Consider the following 25,226-nt stretch of genomic DNA (forward strand, 5'->3'; position numbering starts at 1 on the left):
GATTTCTGAATTGGAAAACATGAAAAAATTCCCAAGAAAGTAGGATTTGTGATTTGGAAAAAGAAAATAACTCAATTTAAACAAAAATAGTGAAATGGAAAAAAAAAATTTACATACCAAAATAATTCATTTAAAAACTAAATTGGACATATAAAAAAAGAACTAAAAAATGTGAATGAAGAAAATAACTCATTAAAAATAAGGACTGAATACAAATGAATGATTCATTGAGAAACCAAGAATCAGTCAAACAAAACAAAAACAAAAACAAAAACGAAAAGCTGGAGAATAACGTCAAATATTTACTGGGAAAATCTATAGAACTGGAAAATAGATCTAGGAGTGATCATCTCAGGATCATTAGACTCCCCGAAAATTATGATTGAAAAAAAGCTTAGATTCTAAGAAATCATCAAAGAGAACTGTCCAAAGATAATAGAAACAGAAGGGAAAATAGTCATTGAAAGAATTCATTGAACACCTTCTGAAAAAGACCCTAAAAAGAACTCCACAGAAGATAGTGGCTAAATTGAAGAACTACCAAACTAAGGAAAATATATTGCAAACAGGTAGGAAAAAACAATTCAAATATCAAGGTGACACAATAAGGATCACTCAAGGTCTGGCTGCCTCTACATTAAAGAATCAAAGGGCCTGGAACCAGATATTCCGAAAGGCAAAAGAACAAGAATTGCAACCAAGAATAAACTACCCAGCTAAATTTAGCATTTTCTTTCATGGAAGAAGATGGTCATTTAATGAAATAAAGGAATTCCTTTTCTTTCTAAGAAAAAAAAAAAAAAAAGACTTAAACAGAAAAGTTTGATCTACATCCACAAGACTCAAGAGAAGCAGAAAAAGGTAAAAAGAATTATTGAGAACTGTATCTCTGTTGTGGATATACAGAAAGTCTACATGGATAATTTGATTTTACTGATATAACAATAAAAAGGGAAGTAGTAAAGGGAAGGAGATAGTATCAGAAACAGGGAAAGGAGAGATAAAAAGAGGGAAACTACATCCCAGGAAGAGACATTAAAAAAAAATCTTCTACATCTGAGGGAATTTAGAGTGGGGAAGAAACATTGTGTGAATCTTACTCTCATCAGAGTAGGTTCAAAGAGTAAATAATTGACAAATTTTTTTTTCAGAGAATTCTCTCTCACCTCATAAGGGGGGAGAGGAATAGGGAAAAGGAAAAGGGGAATAAGGGAAGGATACAAGAAAGGGGAAGTGATTTAAAAGGAGGGGGAGGGATACTAAAAAGTGGGGTCCATAAATTCAATACTGAGGAAGGGGTTCAGGGGGGACAAGGGGGAAAAAGCATAATTAGGGGATCTGATTGCAGGAAATACAGAATTAGTAATTTTAACTATAAATGTGAATGGGATGAACTCTCCCATTAAATGGAGGCGGATAGCAGACTGGATCAAAAGAACTTTACAATATGTTTTTTTTACAAGAAACGCACTTAAAGCAGGCAAATACATACAGAGTAAAGGTAAACAGTTGAAGTAGAATATATTATGATTCAGGTGAAGCCAAAAAAATTAGGGGTAGCCATCCTTATCTCAAATCAAGCAAAAGCAGAAATTGATCTAATTAAAAGAGATAAGGAAGGAAACTATATCCTGCTAAAAGTTAGCTTAGACAATGATGCAGAAGGCTCTCTTCATCTTAAGTCCATTGGAACTGGCCTGAATCACCTTATTATTGAAAAAAAGCCATGTACATCAAAATTGATCATTGTATAATCCTGTTGTTACTGTATATAGTGTTCTCTCTTACTTCACTTAGCATCATTTCATGTAATCTGTCCAGGCCTCTCTGAAATCATCCTGCTGATCTTTTCTTACATAACAATAATATTCCATTACATTCATATACCAAGCTTATTCAACCATTCCACAACGGATGGTCCTGTACTCAATTTCCAGTTCCTTGCTACACACATTTTTGCACATGTGGGTTCTTTTCTTTTTTTCAAGATGTCCTTGGGATACAGATGAAGTAAAGACACTGTGGATCAAAGAGTATGTACAATTAGATAGACCTTTGGGCATAGTTCCAAGTTGCTCTCCAGAATGGTTGGATCAGATCATAACTCCATAAACAATATTAGTATCCCACTTTTCCTATCACTTTTCCAACTTTTCTTATCTTTTCCTGTTATCTTTTTCTGCCAATCTGAGAGACATGTAGTGGTATCTCAGAGTTGTCTTAATTTGTATTCCTTTGATCAATAGTGATTTAGAGCAGCTTTTCATATGACTAGAAGTAGTTTTAATTTCTTTATCTAAAAATTATTTGTTCATATCTTTTGACCATTTTTCAGTTGGAGAATGCCTTGCATTCTTATAAATTTGAGTCAATTCTCTAAGAAAGGAGTTCATTATAAGAAGACTTAGATGTAAAATTTATCTCCAGTTTTCTGCTTCCCTTCTAATCATGTCGGCATTGATTTTGTTTGTACAAAAACTTTTTATTTAATGTAATGAAAATTATCCATTTTGCATTTCATAATCTCCTCTAGTTCTTCTTTGGCCACAAATTCCTTTTCTCCACAGATCTGCAAGGTAGACGATTCCTTGTTCTCCTAAATTCATTAGAGTATTACTCTTTTTGTCCAAATCATGAACTCATTTTGATCTTGTTGTGATATGTAGGGTGCTAGGTATTGGTCATTGTTTAGTTTATGCCATACTATTTTCCAATTTTCCCAGCAATTTTTGTCAAATAGTGAGTTCTTACCCCAGAAGCTAGAGTCTTTGGGTTTATCAAACACTAGATATTTATTGACTATTGTGTCTTGTTAGCTTAACCTATTCCACTGATCAATTAGTCTATTTCTTAGCCAGTACCAAATGATTTTGATGACTTCTGGTTTATAATATAGTTTTAGGTCACATTCATCTGCATTTTTTTTCATTAGTTTCCTTGAAATGCTTTATCTTTGGTTGTTTCAGATGAATTTTGTTATTGTTGTTTCTAGCTCTGTAAAGTATTTTCTTGGCAGTATGATTGATATGGCACTGAATAAATAGATTAATTTAGGTAACATTGTCATTTTTATTATATTAGTTTGGGCTATCCATGAACACTTGATGTTCTTCCAGTTTTTAAGATCTAAATTTATTTGTGTGGAAACTGTTCATAGAGTTGTGCTCATAGAGTTCCTGGCTTTGCCTTGGCAGGAAGAGTCCCAAATATTTTATATTATCTAAGTTATTTTAAATGCAATTTCTCTTTGTATCGCTTGCTGATGGACTTTGTTGGTAACATGTGGAAATGTGGATGATGTATATGGATTTATCATATATCCTGAAACATTGCTGAAGTTAATTGTTTCTAGTACTTTGAAAATGAATTCTCTAGGATTCTTTTAAGGATAGAATCATCGTTTGCTTAAAGGGATAATTTTATTTTCTCATTACTTAGTCTAATTCCTTTAATTTCTTTTTCTTCTCTTATTGCTAAAGCTACCAATTCTAATACAATATTGAATGGCAATGGTAATAGTGTGTACAACCTTGCTTCACCTCAATCTTATTGGGAATACTTCCAGTTTATCCCCATTACATATGATGTTTGTGTTGGTTTTAGACAGATGCTACTGATCATGCTAAGGAAACCTCCATGTATTCCTTTGTGGTCTAGTGTTTTTAAAAGGAATGGGTGCTGGATATTGTCAAATACTTTTTCTGCATCTGTTATATAAGAGAATTATATGATTTCTGTTAGCTTAGTTATTGATATAGTAAATTATACTAATATTTCCCTAATATTGAACCAGCCTTGCATTCTTAGTATAAATCCTACTTGGTCGTAGTGTATTATCCTGGTGATAATTTTCTATAATCTCTTTGCTAATATTTTATTTAAGAAGTTTGCATCAATATTCATTAGGGAAATGGATGTAAAATTTTCTTTCTCTGTTTTGACCCTACCTTATTTACATATCAGCACTATATCTGGTGTAAAAGAAACTTGGTAGGGTTCCTTCTTTCCGTATTTTTTCAAATATTTTGCACAGAATTGAAACTAATTGTCCTTTAAATGTTTGGTAGAACACCTCTCAGATTGGCTAGGATGACAGAAACAGATAATGGTGAATGTTGGAGGGGATGTGGGAAAACTGGGACAATGATACTTTGTTGCTGTAATTCTGAATACATCCAGCCATTCTGGAGAGTGATTTGGAACTATGCTCAAAAAGTTATCAAACTCTGCATATCCTTTGATCCAGCATGTTACTATTGGGCTTATATACCAAGGAAATGGTAAAGAAGGGAAAGGGACCTTTATGTGCAAAAATGTTTGTGGCAGCCCTCTTTGTAATGGCTAGAAACTGGAAACTGAGTGGATGCCCATCAATTGAAGAATGGCTCAATAAATTGTGGTATATGAATTTACGGAAAAATTTTGTTCTATAAGAAATGACCAACATGATGATTTTAGAAAGGCCTGGAGAAACTTAGATGAACTGATGCTGAGTGAAAAGAGCAAAACCAGAAGATCATTATATACTTCAACAACAATAGTATAAGATGATCAATTCTGATGAACATGGCTCTCTTCAAGAATGAGATGAATCAAATAAATTCCATTTGTTCAATAATGAACAGAAGAAGCTACAGCCAGGGGTGGAGCCAAGATGGCAGGGGAAGATAGACACAAATCTGTAAGCTCCCTTCTTCCCTCATTACCAAATAGTTAAATCAGCCTCAAAAATAATGCTGCACTGATAGAAACCACAAGGATTAGAAGCACAACATACCAGCTGAAGAGAATCTGGAGTCTCTACAGAAAAGGTCAGTTCCAAGGGGAGGAAGAAAAAAGGCCAGCACAGAGGGTTAGGTGTTAGTGTACTGTGCCGATCGGGCTGGGGAGAACACTGGGATCAGAGAAGCCAATGAGATAGAGGAATCTGGCACAGGTTGGTAGCTCTTCTCTGGTTATAAAACAGCAGTTCACAAGAGAAATCAAGCCACTTTAAAATATAAAGCTAGATCTAGAACCACCCCAATCCAGAAGTGATCTAACAGATCTCAGCACGGCTGTGAAGGCCCCTTCTGCTGTCCGGGGCTTCACCATGGGGTACTTAAGAGCCTGAACAGCGGGGACACAGCCCGAGGAAACATCTAATCCACATAGGGCCAGGCAAGCAGCCTCGGAATTCCCAGAGAAGTGGAACCTTTTAAGTAGGGACTGTGGTTTCTGGGCAGACACTTCCAGTTTGAGTGCAGGGGCTTTTCACATCAGCTGCTGTTATTTATACCAGGAATTCAGGGCTGGTTTAATATTAGGAAAACTATTAGTAATAATTGACCATATTAATCATCAATTTATTAAAAACCATATGAACATCTCAATAGATGCAGAAAAAGCATTTGGTAAAATACAACATCCATTCCTACTAAAAACTCTTGAGAGTATAGGAATAAATGGACTATTCCTTAAAATAGTCAGGAGCATATATTTAAGACTGTCAGTAAGCATAATATGTAATGGGAGATAAACTGGAATCTTTCCCAGTAAGATCAGGAGTGAAAACAAGGTTACCCACTATCATCATTACTATTCTTTATTGTATTAGAAATGCTAGTCTCGGCAATAAGAGTGGAGAAAGAGAATAAATGAACAAGAGTAGGTAATGAAGAAATCAAACTGTCACTCTTTGCAGATGCTAGAGATTCTAAGAAAAAGTTGTAAGAAACAATTCAGAACTTTAGCAAAGTTGCTGGATACCAAATAAATCCACATAAATCCTCAGCATTTTTGTATATCACCAACGAAATGCAGCAGCAAGAGATACAATGAGAAATTTCATTCAAAACAATAGTCGAGGGTATAAAATATTTGGGAATCCATTTACCAAAGAACAGTCAGGAATTATATGAGCAAAATTACAAAACACTTGGCACAAAAGTAAAGTCAGATTTAAATGATTGGAAAGACATCCAGTGCTCATGGATAGGCCGAACGAATATAATAATGATAACAATATTCCCCAAACAAATGTATTTATTTAGTGCTATACCAATCAGATTCCCAAGACACTATTTTAATGACCTAGAAAAAAATAACAAAGTACATATGGAAAAATAAATGGTCGAGAATTTCAAGGGAATTAATGAAAAAAAAAGTCAGATGAAGGTAGTCTAGGTATACCTGTTGTAAAACTATATTATATACCAGCAGTCACAAAAACCATTTGGTATTGGCTAAGAAATAGACCGCTTGATCAGTGGAACAGATTAGGTACAAAGTACCAAAAAGGGTACAACTATAGCAATCTAGTGTTTGATAAACCCAAAGATACCAACATTAGGGATAAAAATGCATGTTGGGAAAACCAGAAATTAGTATACCAGTAAATAGATATGGATCCACAATTAACACCATATCCCAAGATAAGATCAAAATGGGTCCATGATTTAGGCATAAAGAATGAGATCATAAATAGATTAGAGGAACAAAGGATAGTCTACCTCTCAGACCTGTGGAGAAGGAAGGAATTTATGACTAGAGAAGAACTAGAGATCATTCTTGATCACAAAATAGAAGATTTTGATTACATCAAAGTAAAAATTTTTTTGTACAAACAATACTAATTCATATAAGATTAGAAGGGAAGTAACAAATAGGGAAAATATTTTTTATAGTTAAAGGTTCTGATAAAGGTCTCATTTCCAAAATATATAGAGAATTGATCCTAATTTATAAGGAATCAAACCATTCTCCAATTGATACATGGTCAAAGGATATGAACAGACAATTCTCAGCTAATGAAATTGAAAGTATATCCAGTCATATGAAAGAGTGTTCCAAATCACTACTGATCAGAGAAATGCAAATTAAGACAACTCTGAGATATCACTGCATACCTCTCAGATTGGCTAAGATGACAGCAACAAATAATGATGAATGTTGGAGGTGATGTGGGAAAACTGGGACACTAATACATTGTTGGTGGAGTTGTGAAAGATCCGACCATTTTGGAGAGCAATCTGGAACTATGCCCCAAAAGTTATCAAAATGTGCATACCTTTTAATCCAGCAGTGCTCCTACTGGGCTTATATCCCAAAGAAATAATAAAGAGGGGAAAGGGACCTGTATGTGCCAAAATGTTTGTAGCAGCTCTTTTCATAGTGGCTAGAAACTGGAAGATGAATGGATGTCCATTAATTGGAGAATGGTTGGGTAAATTATGGTATAGGAAGGCTATGGAATATTATTGTTCTGTAAGAAATGACCAGCAGGATGAATTCAGAAAGGCTTGGAGAGACTAGCATGAACTGATTCTGAGTGAAATGAGCAGAACCAGAAGATCACTATACACTTCAACAACCATACTGTATGAAGATGTATTCTGATGGAAGTGGATATCTTCAACATAAAGAAGATCCAACTCACTTCCAGCTGATCAATGATGGACAGAAAGAACTACACGCAGAGAAGGAACACTGGGAATTGAATGTAAATATTAGCACTACTGTCTATCTACCCAGGTTACTTATACCTCAGAATCCAATACTTAATGTGCAAGAAGAAAATTGGATTTACACACATATATTATATCTAGGTTATACTGTAACATATGTAAAATATATGAGATTGCCTGTCATCTAGGGGAGGGAGTAGAGGGGAAAATCTGGAAAAATGAATACAAGGGATAATGTTATAAAAAATTACTCATGCATGTATACTGCGAATACTATATAATTATAAAATTAATAAAAAAAAAAAAAGGGATTGAGTGTGATAAAATGAGTGAAGACCTCGCATAAGAATGTGGCTTCAATGTATGCCCTACTTCTGTCTTCAGTATGCAATAAGAAGTTGAACTATAGCAAAAAGCTGCAGCTGTTTGATTTACTTAGATAAACTTACATTCCCCTCCAGTCTACCCATATCCTAACGTTTTCATAAACAGGAAGAGTATGTCATCTGCTAGTATTCTTTGTTCCTGGGATAGATTTTTAATCTCTTTGTAGATTTTTGCATTAGGGTATAAGTCTGGACTGCCCCTAGTCAATGGGAGAAAAGGTTAGAAGGGAGTGGGAACTTTTGCATTAGAGTCTATATAATCCTTTGTTTGATGTTTGTGCTTTGAATTCTTCTACTGATACCTCATCTGTTGGCCCTTGCCTTTTCTTGTGAGATAGCAATAAATCCTTTTTTGGCTTTTGCTTTGAGAGTCTCTGATTTTAATTTGAGTAAAGGTTGCTGTCCCATAGAGTTTCCATCTCTCCTCCTCTTCCCATAAAAACTATTCCTTTGGCACTAGCTCACAACTGCTGCTATAATTACAATCACACTGGCACAAGCATTTGCTTTCATTTTATTTGCAGATGATTGTGCACTCAATGTAGTCTTTGAAGCCAAGATGCAACAAAGTATGGATCAATTCTCTGTTCCTTCTACTAAATTTTGGCCTAACAATTAATAGCAAGAAATCACAGTTTCTTCATTAGACAGCACCAGACCATCTATATGTGGAAACACTGACAATAAAAAGAGAAGTTTTTAATAGTGTGGATAAATTCACTTATCTTGGCACTACATTCTCCAGGGATGTACACATTGATTATGAGGTTGACATAGTCTTTATGAGAGCTAGCTCAATGCTTGAGAGGCTCTGTGGGAAAGCTTGGGATTTGAGAACTATTTGACCGACTGACAAACTGAAGGACTACAGAGGTATTGCAGTGGCCTCATTGTTGTTATGTCTGTGTAACTTGGCCAGCATTCCAAGAATTCAGGAAACTGAATCACTGCCATTTGCATTGTCTTAGGAAGATTCTGAAACTCTTACCTGGTGGGATAAAATACAAGACAATGAGGTCCTTTCTTGAACTAAACTGCCAAGCATTCAAACTTTAATGTAGAGCATATAAATCTATTGCATTGAACACACTGTTCTGAATGCCTTACATATATTTGCCAAAAAGATTCTTTTATGGGGAACTCACGCAGAGCAAGTACTCACAAGATGGTCCAAAAAAAGCAATACAGAGACACTCTTAATGTTTCTCTTAAGAACTTTCAAGTTTTCTATATGGCTATATGGAAGACACTGGCATAGAACAGCAAGTACAGCACGCCATCATAGTGTGTGCTGTGCTCTATAAGCAAAGCAGAATTGAATTCACTTAGAGGAAGCAAGACATAAACAAAGTTAGAGAAACCATCTCAAATATGCATTAGGACAATTTGTGTCTGACCTGTGGCACAGGATTCCAAGGTCTTATTGATCTGATCAGTCACAATCAGATATTATGACTTGATACTAACATAGTAATGTCATTTTAGTCCTCTTTGAAAATGAAGGGCAACCTCCATTATCTCTAGCACCATACAATATCCTCAAAGTCAGAGCTAGAGGAAAGAAATATACAAGAAAATCAAAGGAAATTTTGTGGACCTTGATGAAATCTAGCTAGTTGTGCTTATGTTAGATTTTATATGGGAAGACACCCACTCACTTTACAGGAGTCCTCTGTAGAGAATCTCTCTAATAATTATCATCATCATGGGTAACATTTATATAGTGCTTACTACATGCAAGACCTGTGCTAAGCCCTTTGTGAATGTTATCTCACTTGATCCTCATAACAGTTCTGGAATGTGGGTGCTATTATTCTCCCCATCTCATAGCTGAGAAAAGTGAAGCATTTAGAAGGTAAACATCTTGTCCAGGATCATATACATAGGAAACATCTGAGCCTGGGCTTGAATTAAAGTCTTTCTCACTCGATGTCTTATTCTAAATGCACTGAGCCCCCTAGTTGCCCTCCAAAGTAAAGGGATCCAAAATTACACCAGTCCCCACAACAGGGGCAATGGTTAACCCCTTGGCACAAGCCAAAAAGAATCTTAACCTTCACTACCTTTTTCCCTTCCTCTACCTTCACCCTTTTCCCAAGGTTCACATTTGGGAGAAGTCTCACATTCAAATAGCAGAAGAAATCAATGAAATTGCAATGAAATTAGAACTTCCATTACCTCCTTCCCTTCCTTTCTACTCACTCCCACCCTTCTTCCAAGGAAAAATGCCTATTTATGCTAGTGTTGTTTTGGGGAATCTAGGTTTTTCCCAAAGGAGAGAAATTCAAAATACTATCACATATCTTAGATGAAAGGACAGTTTACTTTCTTCCCCCAAATAAAACAATGATTAGCATAAAAAGAATTAGAGTGTGCATTAAAAGAAAAACTTAAATAGGACTTGTAAATGCAACTTGTAGCCAAGTTGTAATTTGTAATTATCTTCCAAGAGGCTAAAACAATGATTCAGTTTGACAGTGTTCAAATTCATGATTTTACATTTTTCATGACCAAGTTTCATTCAAACACTGTGTGTGTGTGTGTGTGTGTGTGTGTGTGTTACAAGGCAGATATTTCCAATGGCTCCTCTTTCTCAAATGCCAACTCTTCATCTCGTTTAGACTGCTACTACCACCACCACAATTGACCACTTCGGTAAAGAACTACAGCCATAGTTTTAGTGCCTTTCCAAAGCCTCATGACTTTCTGAAATTTGCAAAGTCTTCTGGGCTCATCTTTCTTGAAGTTTTGACTCAGTCACTACTCTTAATGTATATAGAGCACTCTATATACATAGGATATCCTCTATATATTCTACAATCTTAGGGTACGTTTAAACCTTTCCACTAAAAGTGACATATCTTTTCTCCACTGAACTACTGTAACCCTCTTCTCCCTTCTGCTCCTCCATAAATTACAGCATGAATAAGACAATTTAAATGCTGTATAGGATGGGCTTGAACTCAGGACTGCCTGATTGAGAACAGCTCTCCTCTCCATGGGACAGGCTCTCTGTCCCGTACAAATCTTTCCCAGACACTCATGAAGTCAATAACAAGGAAGGAAGGATCAAAAAAGGAATCTACACTACATTTGTCTATTCCAGGACTCCTTTTCAATCTGGGCGCCTTCTTCAACTTCACAGAACTGTTAGGGGTTGCAAGATATTTGAGAAATTATCTAGTAGAATGTCTTCATTTTACAGTAGAAGAAACCGAGACGGGCAAAGGAAATGGTGAATCCATCAAAGTAAGCAACAGAGCAGTTCCCAAGATTCGAACGCAAGACCTAGAACTTTGGACTCCTCGAGCTGAGAGCTAACGGACGCACCCACCTGTCAGTGATTTCCCCCTTTTTCGCATCCATATGAACCACGGACCTGACAAACACAGCCGCAGTTCAGTTTCCCTCCTGCCATTGCTAGGATTGCAGGCGGCTCTCTAGGGCTAAATCGGTTAAAACTGCTGTGGGCTCCTAAGTCTCTAAACCTCTGGCCTCCAGTTACTTGTGATTTACCTGTTTATTCCCCCTTTAATTCTCCTTCCTAGCAGGCTGAGGGACCCAAGAGGGGACTTACCCGCCAGTTCTCTCAACCAGCCCTCTCCCCTGGCTTCATTCAACTTGTGTCCAGGATGAAGAAGATTTTCCACCTCAGCAAGAAGGGGCAGTTTCGCCTCTTCATCAAACTGCCTTGTTACTTGGAGTCCAAACTAAAAGTGCAATAAAAAATAAAGATAAAGTATGAAAAGTGCTGTATGAACGAACCACAAGATACTAGGTATGTATCACAGAAGGATACCTGGTCTGGAGCAAGGACCTCGGGAACATCCACAAAGCTGCATTGCTCGGGGATGTGGCGAAGGTGCAGCAGTCCCCTGCTCAGAAAGCACAACGTGAATGATCTGAATAAGGTGAAGGGGTAAGAGCAAATGTTTGGAAAGGGGTGGAGAAGGGAAGACCCACAACGGAGGAGCCAAAGACATTCCCCATCCTTCCATGTGAGTCCTTGCCCCCCCACCACCACCATTAACCCTCCGAAAAGAAATCCCTCTCAGCACCTGGGACAGGATCAAGGTCAGACTTTTCCTCCTAGGGATTAGATAACAAGTACTGAAAATTGGAGCCACCTGTCTTTCCTGCTTATTTTTTTTTTATTAATTTTTTTTGGTAGTGACAGTACTGCTTTATTTGGACATCTACTATAGTCAGAGTATGGGTAGAGTATACCCATACTAAGAGAATAGTGAAAAGAACAGAACATGAAATCAAAGCCACTTCTTGCTTGCATGACCTGGAAATTCTTTCAGCCTCTCTGGATGTGATTTTCTCCTTACATAAAATAGGGCTGGGAGAGGTCAAAAAGTGTTCTGTTTGTTTGTTTGTTTGTTTCTTAAATTAAAACTTTTTATTTTCAAAAATATGCATTGATAATTTTCCACATTGACCCTTGCATTGCCTTGTGTTCCAAATTTTCTCCTTCTTTCCCCCACTCCCTCTCTTAGATTGCAATCAATCCAATATATGTTATATATGCTAAAATACATGTTAAATCCAATATATGTAAACATATTTATACGATTATCTTGCAGCACAAGAAAAATCAGATAAAGAAAATGAGTAAGAAAACAACATGCAAGCAAGCAACAACAAAAAGAGAATGTTAGGTTATGATCCATACTCAGTTCCCACAATCCCTTCTCGATGTAGATGGCTCGCTTCATCACAAGATCATTGGAACCGGCCTCAGCATTCCCATTGTTGGAAAGTGTCATGTCCAGAACTGATCAGCATGTTGCTGTGTACAGTGATCTCCTGGTTCTGCTCATTTTACTTAGCATCAGTTCATGTAAGTCTCTCCAGACCTCTCGAAAACCATCCTGCTAATTGTTTCTTATAAAACAATAATATCCCATAACATTCATATACCAGAACTTATTCAGCCATTCTCCAACTGAGGGACATCGACTCAGATTCCAGTTTCTTGAAAATGGCTGCCACAAATATTTTTGCACATGTGGGTCCCTTTCTCTCTTTTAAGATCTCTTTGGGGTACAAGCCCAGCAAAAAGATTGTTGGATCAAAGGGCATGCACAGTTTGATAAGTTTTTGATCACAGTTCCAAATTGCTCTCCAGAATGGCTAATTCGGTTCACAATTCCACTAACATTGTGTGTGTCCCAGTTTTCCCACATCCACTCCAACATTCATCATTATCTTTTCCTATCATCTTGGCCAATCTGAGAGATGTGTAGTGATATCTCATAGTTGTCTTAATTTGCATTTCTCTGATCAATAGTGATTTAGAGCACCTTTTCATATATTAGAAATGGTTTTAATTGCTTCACCTGAAAATTAATATCCTTTTGATCATTTATCAATTGGAGAATGTCTTGAATTCTTATAAATTTGAGTCAATAATCTCTATATTGTAGAAATGAGCCCTTTATCATCATAATTCTTTAATGTAAAAATGTTTTCCCAATTGATTGCTTCCCTTCTAATCTTGTCTGCATTAGTTTTGTTTGTACAAAAACTTTTAAACTTAATATAATCAGAATTATGTATTTGGTGTTCAGTTATGAGTTCCAGTTCTTCTTTGGTCACAAATTTCGTCCTTCTCAACAGATCTGAATGACAAACTATTCTATGTTCTGCTAGTTTGCTTCTAATATCACTCTTTATTGTGAAATACCAATGACAGACCTGCTAGCACTCATAGAGACCATGAAAGTAAGAAAAGGAGAAACACCGGTGTTTATGGTCAAGACATTTTATTTTTTGCTGAGCTTTCTCTCTTTTTTTTTTCCTTCTATGCATATTTCTACATTTATCTTGAGGCACAAGAAAAATCACATCAACAAGGGGAGAAAAAGAAAGAAAACAAAAAGCAAATAACAAAGATTGTGAAAATACCAGATTGTGATTCACATTAAGTCTCCCCATTCCTCTTTTTAGATATAGATGTCTTTCTCCATCACAAATTTATGAGAATTGGTCTGAATCACCATCTTGCTGTGTACAATGTTCTCTTAGTTCTGCTCACTTCACTCAGCATTAGTTTGTGTAATTCTCTCTAGGTCTTTCTAAAATCATCCTGCTGATCATTTCTTATAGAAAAATAATATTCTATAACATTCATATACCATAACTTATTCAGTCATTCCTCAATTAATGAACATTCACTCAATTTCCAATTGCTCGCCTCGATAAAAAAGACTGCTACAAATATTTTTGCACATGTAGATCCTTTTCCAATTTTATGATCTTTTTTGGTCTACAGAACCAGTAGAAACACTGCTGGATCAAAGGGTATACCCAGGTTGATAGCCCTTTGGGCATAGTTCCAAATTGCTCTCCAAAATGTTTGGATCAGTTTACAGGGAGTAGTCACTTGTTTTCTGAGAGCAGTGATAAAACACATCTAGAGTTTTCCTATGACTAGTGGTAGTTACCAAATTTTTATTCATGTCTTTTCTTTCTGTCTCCTTCCTTTCTCTCCCCCTGTCTCTGTTTCTGCCTATGTCTCTTTCTTTCTCCTGTTATGGCTTCACTATCAGTAGGAATTAAAATCAGGAAGTCAGAGACCTTAGAGTGAATTTCTGGTGGAGAGCTTACTCCAGTAAGGGATATCCCTTCACTTATGCAGTCTCCAATTCTGTCAATTTCCCCAGGACTTTCATTGTAAGGATTCTGGAAGCTTAGAACTCAGTCTCTACATGCTGAATTCCCAGGACCAGTTTACTTTCTGTCTCCTCATACCAGCAGTCCAATTTTTTTTTTTTTACTATTTTAATAGTTTTTATTTACCAGATATATGCATGGGTAATTTTACAACCTTGAAAATTGCCAAACATTTGTTCTAATTTTTCCCTTCCTTCCCTCCCCCCAGATGGCAATACATGTTAAATATTTTAGAGTATAAATTAAATACAATATATGTATACATGTCCAAACAGTTGTTTGGCTGTACAAAAAGATTTGTGCGGATTTTGAAATAGTGTACATTTAGCCTCTGAAGGCAATCAAAAATGCAAATGGACAAAATTAGAGGGATTGAGAATTCTATGTAGTGGTTCATAATCATCTCCTAGAGTTCTTTTGCTGGATGTAGCTGGTTCAGGTCATTACTTCTCTATTGGAATTGACTTGGATCATCTCATTGTTGAAAATGGCCACATCCATCAGAATTGATCATCCTGTAGTATTGTTGTTGAAGTATACAAGTATCTCCTGGTCCTGCTCATTTCATTCAGCATCAATTCATGTAAATCTCTCCAGGTCTTTCTGAAATCATCCTGTGGGTCACTTCTGAAAGAACAATAATATTCCATAACATTCATATCCCACAATTTATTCAGCCATTCTCCAATTGAGGGGCATCCAATTTCTGGCCCCCAAAAGAGGGCTGCCACAAACATTTTTGCACATACAGGTCCCTTTCCCTTCTTTAAGATCTCTTTGGGAGTAGTAACACTGCTGGGGTCTAAGGGGATGCACAGTTTGATAACTTTTTGAGTATAGTTCCCAATTGCTCTCCATTATGGCTGGATGTACTCACAATTCCACCAACAAGGTACCAGTGTCCCTGTTTTCCCACATCCCCTCCAACAATTCAGCATTTCCTTTCCCTGTCATTCTATCCAATCTGACAAGTGTGTAGTGGTATTTCAGAGATGTCTTAATTTGCATTTCTCTGATTAATAATGAGTAGGAGCATCTTTTCATATGACTAGAAATAGTTTCAATTTCTTCATCTGAGAATTGTCTGTTCATATCCTTTGACCATTTATCAATTGGAGATTGGCTTGATTTCTTATAAATTAGAGTCAATTCTCTATATATTTTAGAAATGAGGCCTTTTTGGAAATGAGGCCTTTATTAAAACCTTTGATTGTAAAAATATTTTCCCACTTTTTTTCCTTCTAATCTTGTCTGCATTAGTTTTGTTTGTACAAAGGCTTTTTAATTTGATATCAAAATTTTTGTATTTTGTGATCAATACTGATTCTAGTTCTTCTTTGGTCACAAATTTTGGTCCTCCTCCACAGGTCTGAGAGGTAAACTATCCTCTGTTCTTCTCATTTCATTCTTTATGCCTAAATCATGAACCCATTTTGATCTGATCTTGGTGTACTGTGTTATGTGTGGGTCAATGCCTACTTTCTGCCATACTAGTTTCCAATTTTCCCAGCAGTTTTTGTCAAACTGTGAATTCTTATCCCAGAAGCTGGGGTCTTTGGGTTTGTCAAACACTAGATTATTAAAGTTATTGACTATTTTGTCCTGTGAACCTAACCTATTCCACTGATCAACTAGTCTGTTTTTTAGCCAATACCAAATGACTTTGGTGACCCCTGCTTTATAATACAGTTTTAGATCTGGCACAGCTAGGCCACCTTCATTTGATTTTTTTTCATTACTTCCCTTGAAAATCTTGACCTTTTGTTTTTCCAGATGAATTTTGTTATTTTTTTCTAGGTCATTAAAATAGTTTTAACTACTAAATAATTTATTTTTAAATAAATTTTAACTTTTTAACTAATAAATTATTTTAGGTAACACTATCATCTTGATTATATTTGCTCTACCTAGCCAAGAGCATTTAATATTTTTCTAATTGGTTAGATCTGACTTTATTTGTGTGCAAAGGGTTTTGTAGTTTTTGAGCCTTCTCTTAAGCTCTAAAACCACAAAGTTGCTAAGGAAACAAAAGAAAAACAAAAAGTAGATAAATTAACCAGAGTATGAAGCGACTGTCAATTTAGGGTTCAAAGAGAAACTTTAATGTTTTCAGATAAAGTATCACCTTCTATCCAGCCTATTTACCATTCCATTCCAGCATATCTGTTCCCAGTCCTTTTCAGCCTTTGACTGTCTGCTGGCTGGCTCGAAGGAGGGTTTCAGTGCCAGATCAGAATGACCTGGAATTCTGCAAACTAATCACAGACTAAGCAAGTCTGATTGTTTGGGAAGCAGGCAATTTGTTGCAGAAGTACCAGGTGATCAATAACCACCAACTGTTTTGTACACACCCCCTGCAACTTGACAAAGCCAAGATATCTGGCAACAGAATGTAAATATCAACAAAGGAGCAGTGATAATAGAACCATGGCAGGAGAAGGCAAAGTGCCAAGAAATCAAGGCTTGCTGGAACAAATTCCTGAATTCATCAATGCCTTTGGGGTCAGATTGATTTGTAGAAGCCCAGTTCATATGATTTTTTCAAAGTTTGCCATATTAACACCATTCTTAGAAGGATGTTACAGCAGTGACATACAGAGGGTGAAATCTAAAATAACATTCCTTTTTTTTTTTCTTTCTTTTCTGAGACAATTGGGGTTAAGTGCCTTGCCCAGGGTCACACAGCTAGAAAGTGTTAGGTGTTGGAGATCAGATTGGCTCTCAGGTCCTCTTGAGTTCAGGGCTGGTGCCCTATTAGCAGCCCCACCTAGCTCCCCCTATAATCACATGTCAACATAAATTGTGGTTCTGAGTAATCTACATGATCTCCTAAAACTAATAATGTATCTCTTACTTCAATTATAAGTTGTAATAAATGTTGGTTAATAGCTTCTTGTTTTTTGCAAAGCAATAATGATATGCTGTAAACAACTGAAACAAATTAGAGCCTCTGTGGAAGATTGCCACCTGAAAAACTGCAAAGTGTTCATTAGCTTGGATAGACATAAAGGATGTGGTAGACCAAAGGATTGAGACAAACAGAGAAACAAGGAAGCTTTAGAGTTCTTTTAATTGCTCTTTGCAGGAGGTGTCCTGCCAAAGCAGCATAAGGTAAAATCACATGGTAAGGCTGAATAGAAGGGAAAAAACATTCTAAAATAGAATCACCTTGGTGGAGTAAGGCTGTAAGGTATTCGGGAGCAGGAGAAAGAGACAAGGTAACTGGAAGTTCTGGGTCATAATGATGAGACCCTGAGTGAAGAGAGTCTATATAACTTGTGCCAGAGCAGCTTTGGCTGCTGGAGTGAGAGAATAGGGGTGAAGAGCTTTAACTGAGAATTTAAGGGCAATCTTGGACAGAACCACTAGATGTCGCCCAAGATCATTTGATTCAATTGATCAGATTGGTGTGAGATGACAATTTATGCATAAGCATAAATGTGACTTAAATAACCCAAGGAGCAAAGAAGGTTACATGCCAACGACGCTAACTTCACTTTCTCCAGCAAATATAGAAGGGGAGCCAGACCTTCTGGAGCTTGTCAAGGGTGAGAAAATTGTTACTGGAGTAACTTGCTCTAGTATGTAGATAACTCTGCTCTGTTGGATTTGGCCAAAATCCACCCAGGATGATGTTCTGAAAGCGATATTTGTTCCCAGGGCTATCCAACAGCGATATTTGTTCCCAGGGCTATCCCACAGTTGTATAACAAGGGTGAATAATAGTTTGTTGTACTATATTTACCCCATGGATGAGAAGGGAAACTGAGGGCCAGGGTTACAGATTGCTATAGTTATTGACTGTTTTGACCATGAAATTAACCTATTCCAGTGATCAGCTACTCTATTTGTCAGCAAAATGGTTTTGCTGCCTATTAATTTTTTAAAACTATTTTAATAAAACTTTTTATTTTCAAAACATATGCATCGATAATCTGACACTGACCCTTGCATAGCCTTATGTTTCAGATTGCTCCTCCTTGCCCCCACTCTTTCCCCTAGATGGCAAGCAATCTAGTATATGTTACACATATTAAAATATATGTTAAATCTAATATGTATAAACATATACTTTTCTTGCTGCACAAGAAAAATCAGATTAAAAAAAGGAAAGTAAATGAGCAAGAAAACAAAATGCAAGTGAATAAAAAATAAAAGAGTGAGAATGTTTAAGTCGTGATCCATATTCAGTTCCCACAGTTCTCTCTTTGGATGCAGATGGCTTTCTTCACCACAAGATCATTGGAACTGGCATCAATCATCTCATTGTTGGAAAGTGCCTGTTCAATTTTAATGAATGAAAAATTGCTTTTTATTTTAAAACAAAAACTAACTTATTCTTCATTAGTGATGATGTGGGAGGAAATACTATTCTCTTATGCTGAAATTCTGTCATGTCTAAAATGAAGGGAATTTTCTTGGCAAAGTTGCTGGAATGGTTTGCTGTTTCCTTAAGTTCATTTTGACAAATGAAGCAAACCTTGTTAAGTGACTCGTCTGCCTAGTCACACAACAAGGAAGTGTTAAGTGTCTAAAGACAGATTTGAATTCAAACCCTCCTAATTCCAGCGCAAGTGCTTTTTCCTTTTTGCCATCTAGGTGCCCCTCAAGATGACTCTTCCTGACTCTAGACCCAGATCTCTTATTCATTATGCCACCTAACTACCCCATCTGGTGAAATATGTGAAGAATAAAGGTGCCAAGGCCAAAAGTTGTTGCTTCTATTAAACCATTACTATTTGTGTCAGCAATAGGTACAGAGAAATGAAGGAGCAGGGATTACCCCTGCATTGGACGAGGTCAGTCAGAGGAGTTCATCACCAAGGGAGACTGCAGAGAGGTAGAGATGAGAACTGAAAAAAGACCATTGGATTTGGCAATTAAGAGATCACTAATAATTTTGAAGAATTTGGAAGATAGAACACAGAGTATTAGAAGAAAATGACAGGAGAGGAAGTGGAGATACCAGTTGTCAACGGGCTTCTTAAGGCATTTAGCTACAAAAGACAGTAGGGATTTGGGATGATAGAGGGTATGGATTGAATAAGTAAAGGTTCTTTGGGGATGTTTGTAGGCAAGCAGGGGAATAGCCAGGATGCAGGGAATGATTGAAGTTAAGTGAGAAGAGGAATGTTTAAAGAGAAATGATAGGTGAGATAGAATGGTATTGCTTGTATGTGTAGAGGCATTTTCATTGGCAAGGAGAAGCGCCACCTCTTCATGTGAGAGAGGTGAAGGAGAAGACAGTGGCTGAAAGTATTTGATTGATTAAATGAGATAAATAGTCTTTCAGAACCCGGCTGAGGTTATGTAGTAGTAGCCCACAGTTGCATTCTTTTCTGTAGCATGTATATAAGGGCAAAGGCAGTGCAGGGCAGGAGTGATTCAAGGGCAGGAATGATTCAAGACTGAGTCTGAGAAAGATACAGTTGGCAATTTGATAAGTGGGTATGTAGAGTTGAACAGACAAATTGAATGCTTCGCCAGGGAATCAAAATGGGGAAAGAAGAAAAGCTAGTCCAGAAGGGATGGTCTAATCTGGGATTAGAGGTCAGGTCTGGATGAAGAACAGGGTTTAAATTTGCAAAGAGGTGGGATGAGAATAGAGTGTGATCAAATAAGAAATTGAGAATTTATAAGGGCAGCAGTGCTGTATTAGTTGGTGATCAGAGGTCTAACTATCTTTGTATCAGGTCAAGGTATGATGAAGTATACTGTATGAAATGAGAAAGTTGAGGAAATAGAAAATGAGGGTATTTCTGGGAGCACAAAATGTATGTTGAAGAAGTATGATGCATTGGAAAGGAGAGAGAGAGATTGTCAGATTACATGGGTCAAAACAACTAAGTGTAAATCAGATACTTATAAACTGAAGTGGGAGTAGTCTCAGATGGAACGCTCTAGTTTTAAGGGTGATAAAGCATGTATAGAAGGCAAGACTTTAGCTGAGACTTGAAGGAAGCCAGGAGATGGAAGTGAGGAGCATTCCAGGTATGGGAACAGCCAGTGAAGATACTTTATGACAGGTGATGGAGCGCTATGTGTGAGTAACAGTCATTCAATAAATCTATTGTCTACTATGTAACTTACATTGCACTAAAAGCTGAGTATACAAAGAATGATACAAGAAAGTCCTCACTGTCAGCACACTCATATTCCTACGGAAGCAACAATGTGAAAATAGCTAAGTACAAACATGATATTACATACAAGACAAACTAGAAAATCACCAGAGGAAGACATCAGTATTAAGGAGGATTGGGGAAATCGTCTTGTAGAAAGGAAGATTTTAGCTGGGATTTGAGTAAGCAAGGCAAGGCAAGAGAGAGATGGAGAGGAGAGATGAGAGAACTCAATGAGTTGAGAGAAATCAAATGAAAATGTCAGAAGATAGGGATACTACCTTGTACCAGGATGGGCAAATAGTGTCTACTCCATGCTTCATGCCTCCAACCAAACTACTAGAAACAACAGGTCAACCTATTGTACACAATATAGAGCAAAAGAAGCTTCTAGTAATCATAGAAAATGCAACTCAATATACATTTTGTTCAGTTGCATATCTACAGCCTTATGTACATATATGCTATTTTTTTTTTCTTTAGATGATTTCAATAAGAACTTTCCTGTCCCAAGCAAATCCTAAGTGCTTGGAAAACTTTATTTATCCATATTTTCAGTTTAAAATAAAGATTTACAATATGATTTTCATATAAAGACAGGCAAAAAGCAGGCTTGTAATTAATGATTATAACTGAAGGCAACTGGTTTTGCATGTATACTTTATAGTATCAGCTTCGTTGCTCTCTCAGAATACCTCACTTAGTTGTCCAATACAGATAGATACAATGAATCATAGAAATTATACACAGGGAAGTTAATTTCCAAATTGCATTCTTTTAAAGAGCATATATAAGAATTTACAAAGAGACAAGTTGAGTCTTTTCATATATGGCCCTTCCAGAGGATCTCCAGAAAGGTAGGCTGAACGTTACAGCCAGGCATGTGAATTCTTTACGCTTTTCTACTGAATTGGCTGGCTGCTGAATCCTATATTGTCATGGCTTAAACTCCTAGCTCTGATGGGGATTCTATCACTTCTGCCTAGAAACCGATAAGGCCAAATAAAAACAGAAGAGAAACAAATACCACAGCCCATTTCTCTGAGCCACAAGGTAAAAGGAAAGAAAAAGGGGTTTTCCCTTCACCTTTTAGTGCCCACAGGTGGATCAAGTGTGTATGATCTCCATCCTTTTTGAGTATTGTTTTTTAAAGAGGCATCCTCTTGCAGCTTTGCAGCCAAACATGGAAGTACAATGCACTTGAAATTCACCTACCATTTTACACTTCTGGTAGGTCAATTTCAGATGTATTTTACTTCCCTATTTACTCCCAATCCCTAGTACAGGATTATTATCAGTATTTCTAGGCCTTATGTATTGTTTTTATCTAATGATCATAATAGTTGAGATTCTAGAAAGAGAACTTGACTCTAGGTTTAGCCCCAATCTTTGCAGTCCTAGGCAAGATTATTGGATTATGACTATGTCAAATCATAATCATCCTCACTTGGGACGAAAATTTCTAAGCTGCTATATGCCTCAGATAGTCTTGTAAGCAGATTATTATTATTATTATTATTTTTTGCCTCTTAGATTTAGTCAATCATCTGTCATTTCTTTCTTCTTCCCAGGAAATCTACTTATCTTTTCGTTTTGACTTTGAATTTTATTTGAAGTTTATTTTGAAATGGTATTTTATTTGGTTTTTCATTTTAGTAACTGCTTTTAGGTTCTCTCTAGTCATCACAAATAGTTAAAACTTTTATGATTTCTCAAGTGGTACTTTTTTACTTGTCTCCAAAATAATTTTTAGTTTTACTACTTTACTACTTTTTAAAAACATCTTTAGGATTTTTCCCTTTTAGTGGTATATAGTTTCAGAGTTGAAGAAATGTCTTAATATCAAATACTAGAGTATTAAATTAAAATGTAGTTTTAGGTGGAGTAATCATTTATTATTCTTGCTGCAGGAGGGGAAAATCTTTGCTTCTCTAAAATAAAAATAAAAAGCATTGTATAAAGCATAGTGGAATGAGATGGTTTTCATCACTAATTGGTGGAAGGTAGTGACAATAGAAATGTGTTAGGATTCTTATAAGGTGCTAAGTCACTGGAATGGATATAATTACCTAATTCAGTATGATTGATCTAACCCTACAAGGAGATGTTATGGGCCAGAACTTGAAGTACTGAGTGGAATTGAGGAGACAATGATTAAATCTAATTTAGCATTGAATTAATCCTACAGCAAATAATGGTTTCCTGGTGATGAAATGATTGGTGTGTGCTCAGTGGGCAGCATATAAGCAAGAGGCTCTCAGGGCCAAGGAGGACTTTGGGAAAACTACTTGGGGTATTCAGAGTCAGACTCAATCCCACTTCAACCTTCGTGCTGGCTGGAGCCATTTGCACATGAGCTTGCGGGAAACAAAGAGAGGGATAGGCCTCTAAGAAAGCTAACTGGGCCCAGGAAAAGATTCAGGATTTTGAAGGACACAATAAAGGATCTGAACTTCAACTCCTGGCTGCATTTTGTTTTTATTGAACTGAACTGAAAGGAAGGCTGCCTCTACAAGCTCCCCAAGAAACCTGCTCCTAAAGAATGATTACAATTTAGAGAAACAGAAAATTGTTGAAATGAAAATAGAAATTCTAAGTGTGAGTCCTTCACTGTCTTAAATCAATTTAACTTGTTTTTAAGTCCTTAACTTTTAAGTCTTCTTTTTAAGTCCTTAACTTTTAAGTGTGAGGTTTCTTAATGTTCATAGGGATCACCTTGCTATCAAATTTGTGCAATCAAATTGGTGCTTTATTTGTGCTTTAAAATCTTTTTAAAAAGGTATTATTTCCTAAGAGGCCCTACAAATATTCCCCTTAAAAGACTGGTTTCACCTTAAAAGCAGTCTTTCTTAAAATAGCCTATTTCCCTTTGGGATCCTTCTTACTGTTAGAAAGTTTTTTTTCTCTACATCAAAACTCAATTTGCAGATCTATACCTTCCATTCATGAATAAAACAAGTCTAATATTTCTCCCATTTGACAATGCTCTCTATTAATACAATGTATATGTATATACATTCTAGTTGATATAAACTCTACAATGGGAAGAGACGAAAAATCACTGAAACCCAATATAAAATCCTCTAGTGATGAGGTCCTGGGTAGGTAGGTGAGGTAACAGTGAAAGCCTGGAGATAAAATTGTAATACTCCCTGAGGCAACCAGGGAATGTCAGCCTTCCAGTCCCACCCTTGATGGAGGTCTTTGAAAAACCTGTATCCAATCAGAAATCCAAATTGTAATACCATGCCCCCTTTCTTCCCTTATAAACAATGTCCTCAAAGTGTAGATGTTCCCTTAAGTTACTTATTAGCTCACCATGCTCAGCCTCATGCTGGCTTCTCACTCCCTCCTTTCCCTTGCAATAGCTTAATGCAATTCTTAAGATGCTATATTCCTTTCAGGTTACGTTAAGTTTACAGGTTAGACCTTTTTAGGTCTGTGTGTGTCCTAGGAAATATTATCTTTTCCTCCCTCAGGTTCATGTCATATCAACCTAAGAATAGTTTCGTTTCACATCAACCTAAGAATTTACAAAGAGACAAGTTTAGTCTTTTCATCACCAAATAGCATTAAGGTCCCAGAAGACAGGTCTCCTAACTAAACTTCCTTAAAAATAACTGGAATCCCAAGTCTTGTGCCTTAGCTGCTGCTTACTCTCAGCTTTCAGCTAAGTGCTTCTATATAGGAGCTATCTGATTTATTGTCCTATATCTCACTGCCTGTACTGTGAGACACTGATTGTATTCAATGACAATTCTCTGTCCTTAACTTGTATTCTATTTGTCTTTTTTGTCTTGTGACATCTCTACTGACTTTCAATTCTGCCGCCTTCTCATTGCCTTCTTCCTTCCCACCTTAGGCTGTTGGCACATTTTTATTAATATCACACAAAAGTGGTGAATTGCCAATACACAAAGCATTTAGAGCACACGCCTGAAAAAGTAGTTAGGTAATGTATGTATGTAATATGTAATAAATCTGCACATACATTGAGATAACCTAACTAATATAAATGCCACTGTTAATTTGCATTATAAGAAGTTCTCTTACTTCAGAGAAGAGCTGTCTCCTCCAGGGAAATGACCTGAATAACTTATGCTCCCATCTGGGAACCTTGATTCTCTTGGAGCATTTTGCTTCTTTTATTGAGAGCAATTGCAGGAACACACACTGCCAATCAATTGTGTTATCCTCTTTCCTTGCCAACCTCTACTTGTGTTGGTCTTCTCCTCTATGGATGTAGCCTGGCAGTCAATAGTTTATTCCCTTTCTTCTGGTTAAAGTAATGTCTTATCTTAGTCATGTCACTAAAAAAATATGATTCATATTTCTAAAAGTAGTTCAAAATAGTTTGAATTAAATCTAGTAATATTGATAAACCTATTTCAAAGATTATTGAAAGGGTAACTATAATGTCTCATATCAATTGTCGGACTATAATGTTCCAATCTCAATTCAGATGTCTAATTTTATTTGTTACATTACCTACACCTAGAATATTTTTTTCAGAATTTTGTTTTAGCATTTCTCATAATATATTCCATTGAACCATTTAAATGGAATATGAGACAAATTATTAGAAATACAAA

The 25,226-nt window shown here is 36.4% G+C and overlaps 1 protein-coding gene across 2 annotated transcripts in view; it reads left to right on the top strand.

The window, feature by feature from the left end:
- Window positions 1-12,588: 12,588 nt before the first annotated feature.
- LOC141544623 (uncharacterized) overlaps window positions 12,589-25,226 on the top strand; it is a 112,158-nt gene continuing 99,520 nt past the window's right edge. For both annotated transcript variants that reach the window (XM_074271015.1, XM_074271016.1), the window contains exon 1: window positions 12,589-12,677. The gene's annotated coding sequence lies outside the window, so the exon portion shown is untranslated. The remainder of the gene's footprint in view (window positions 12,678-25,226) is intronic.

This window comes from Sminthopsis crassicaudata, chromosome 5 (assembly GCF_048593235.1).
Source record: "Sminthopsis crassicaudata isolate SCR6 chromosome 5, ASM4859323v1, whole genome shotgun sequence".
NCBI lineage: Eukaryota > Metazoa > Chordata > Mammalia > Dasyuromorphia > Dasyuridae > Sminthopsis > Sminthopsis crassicaudata.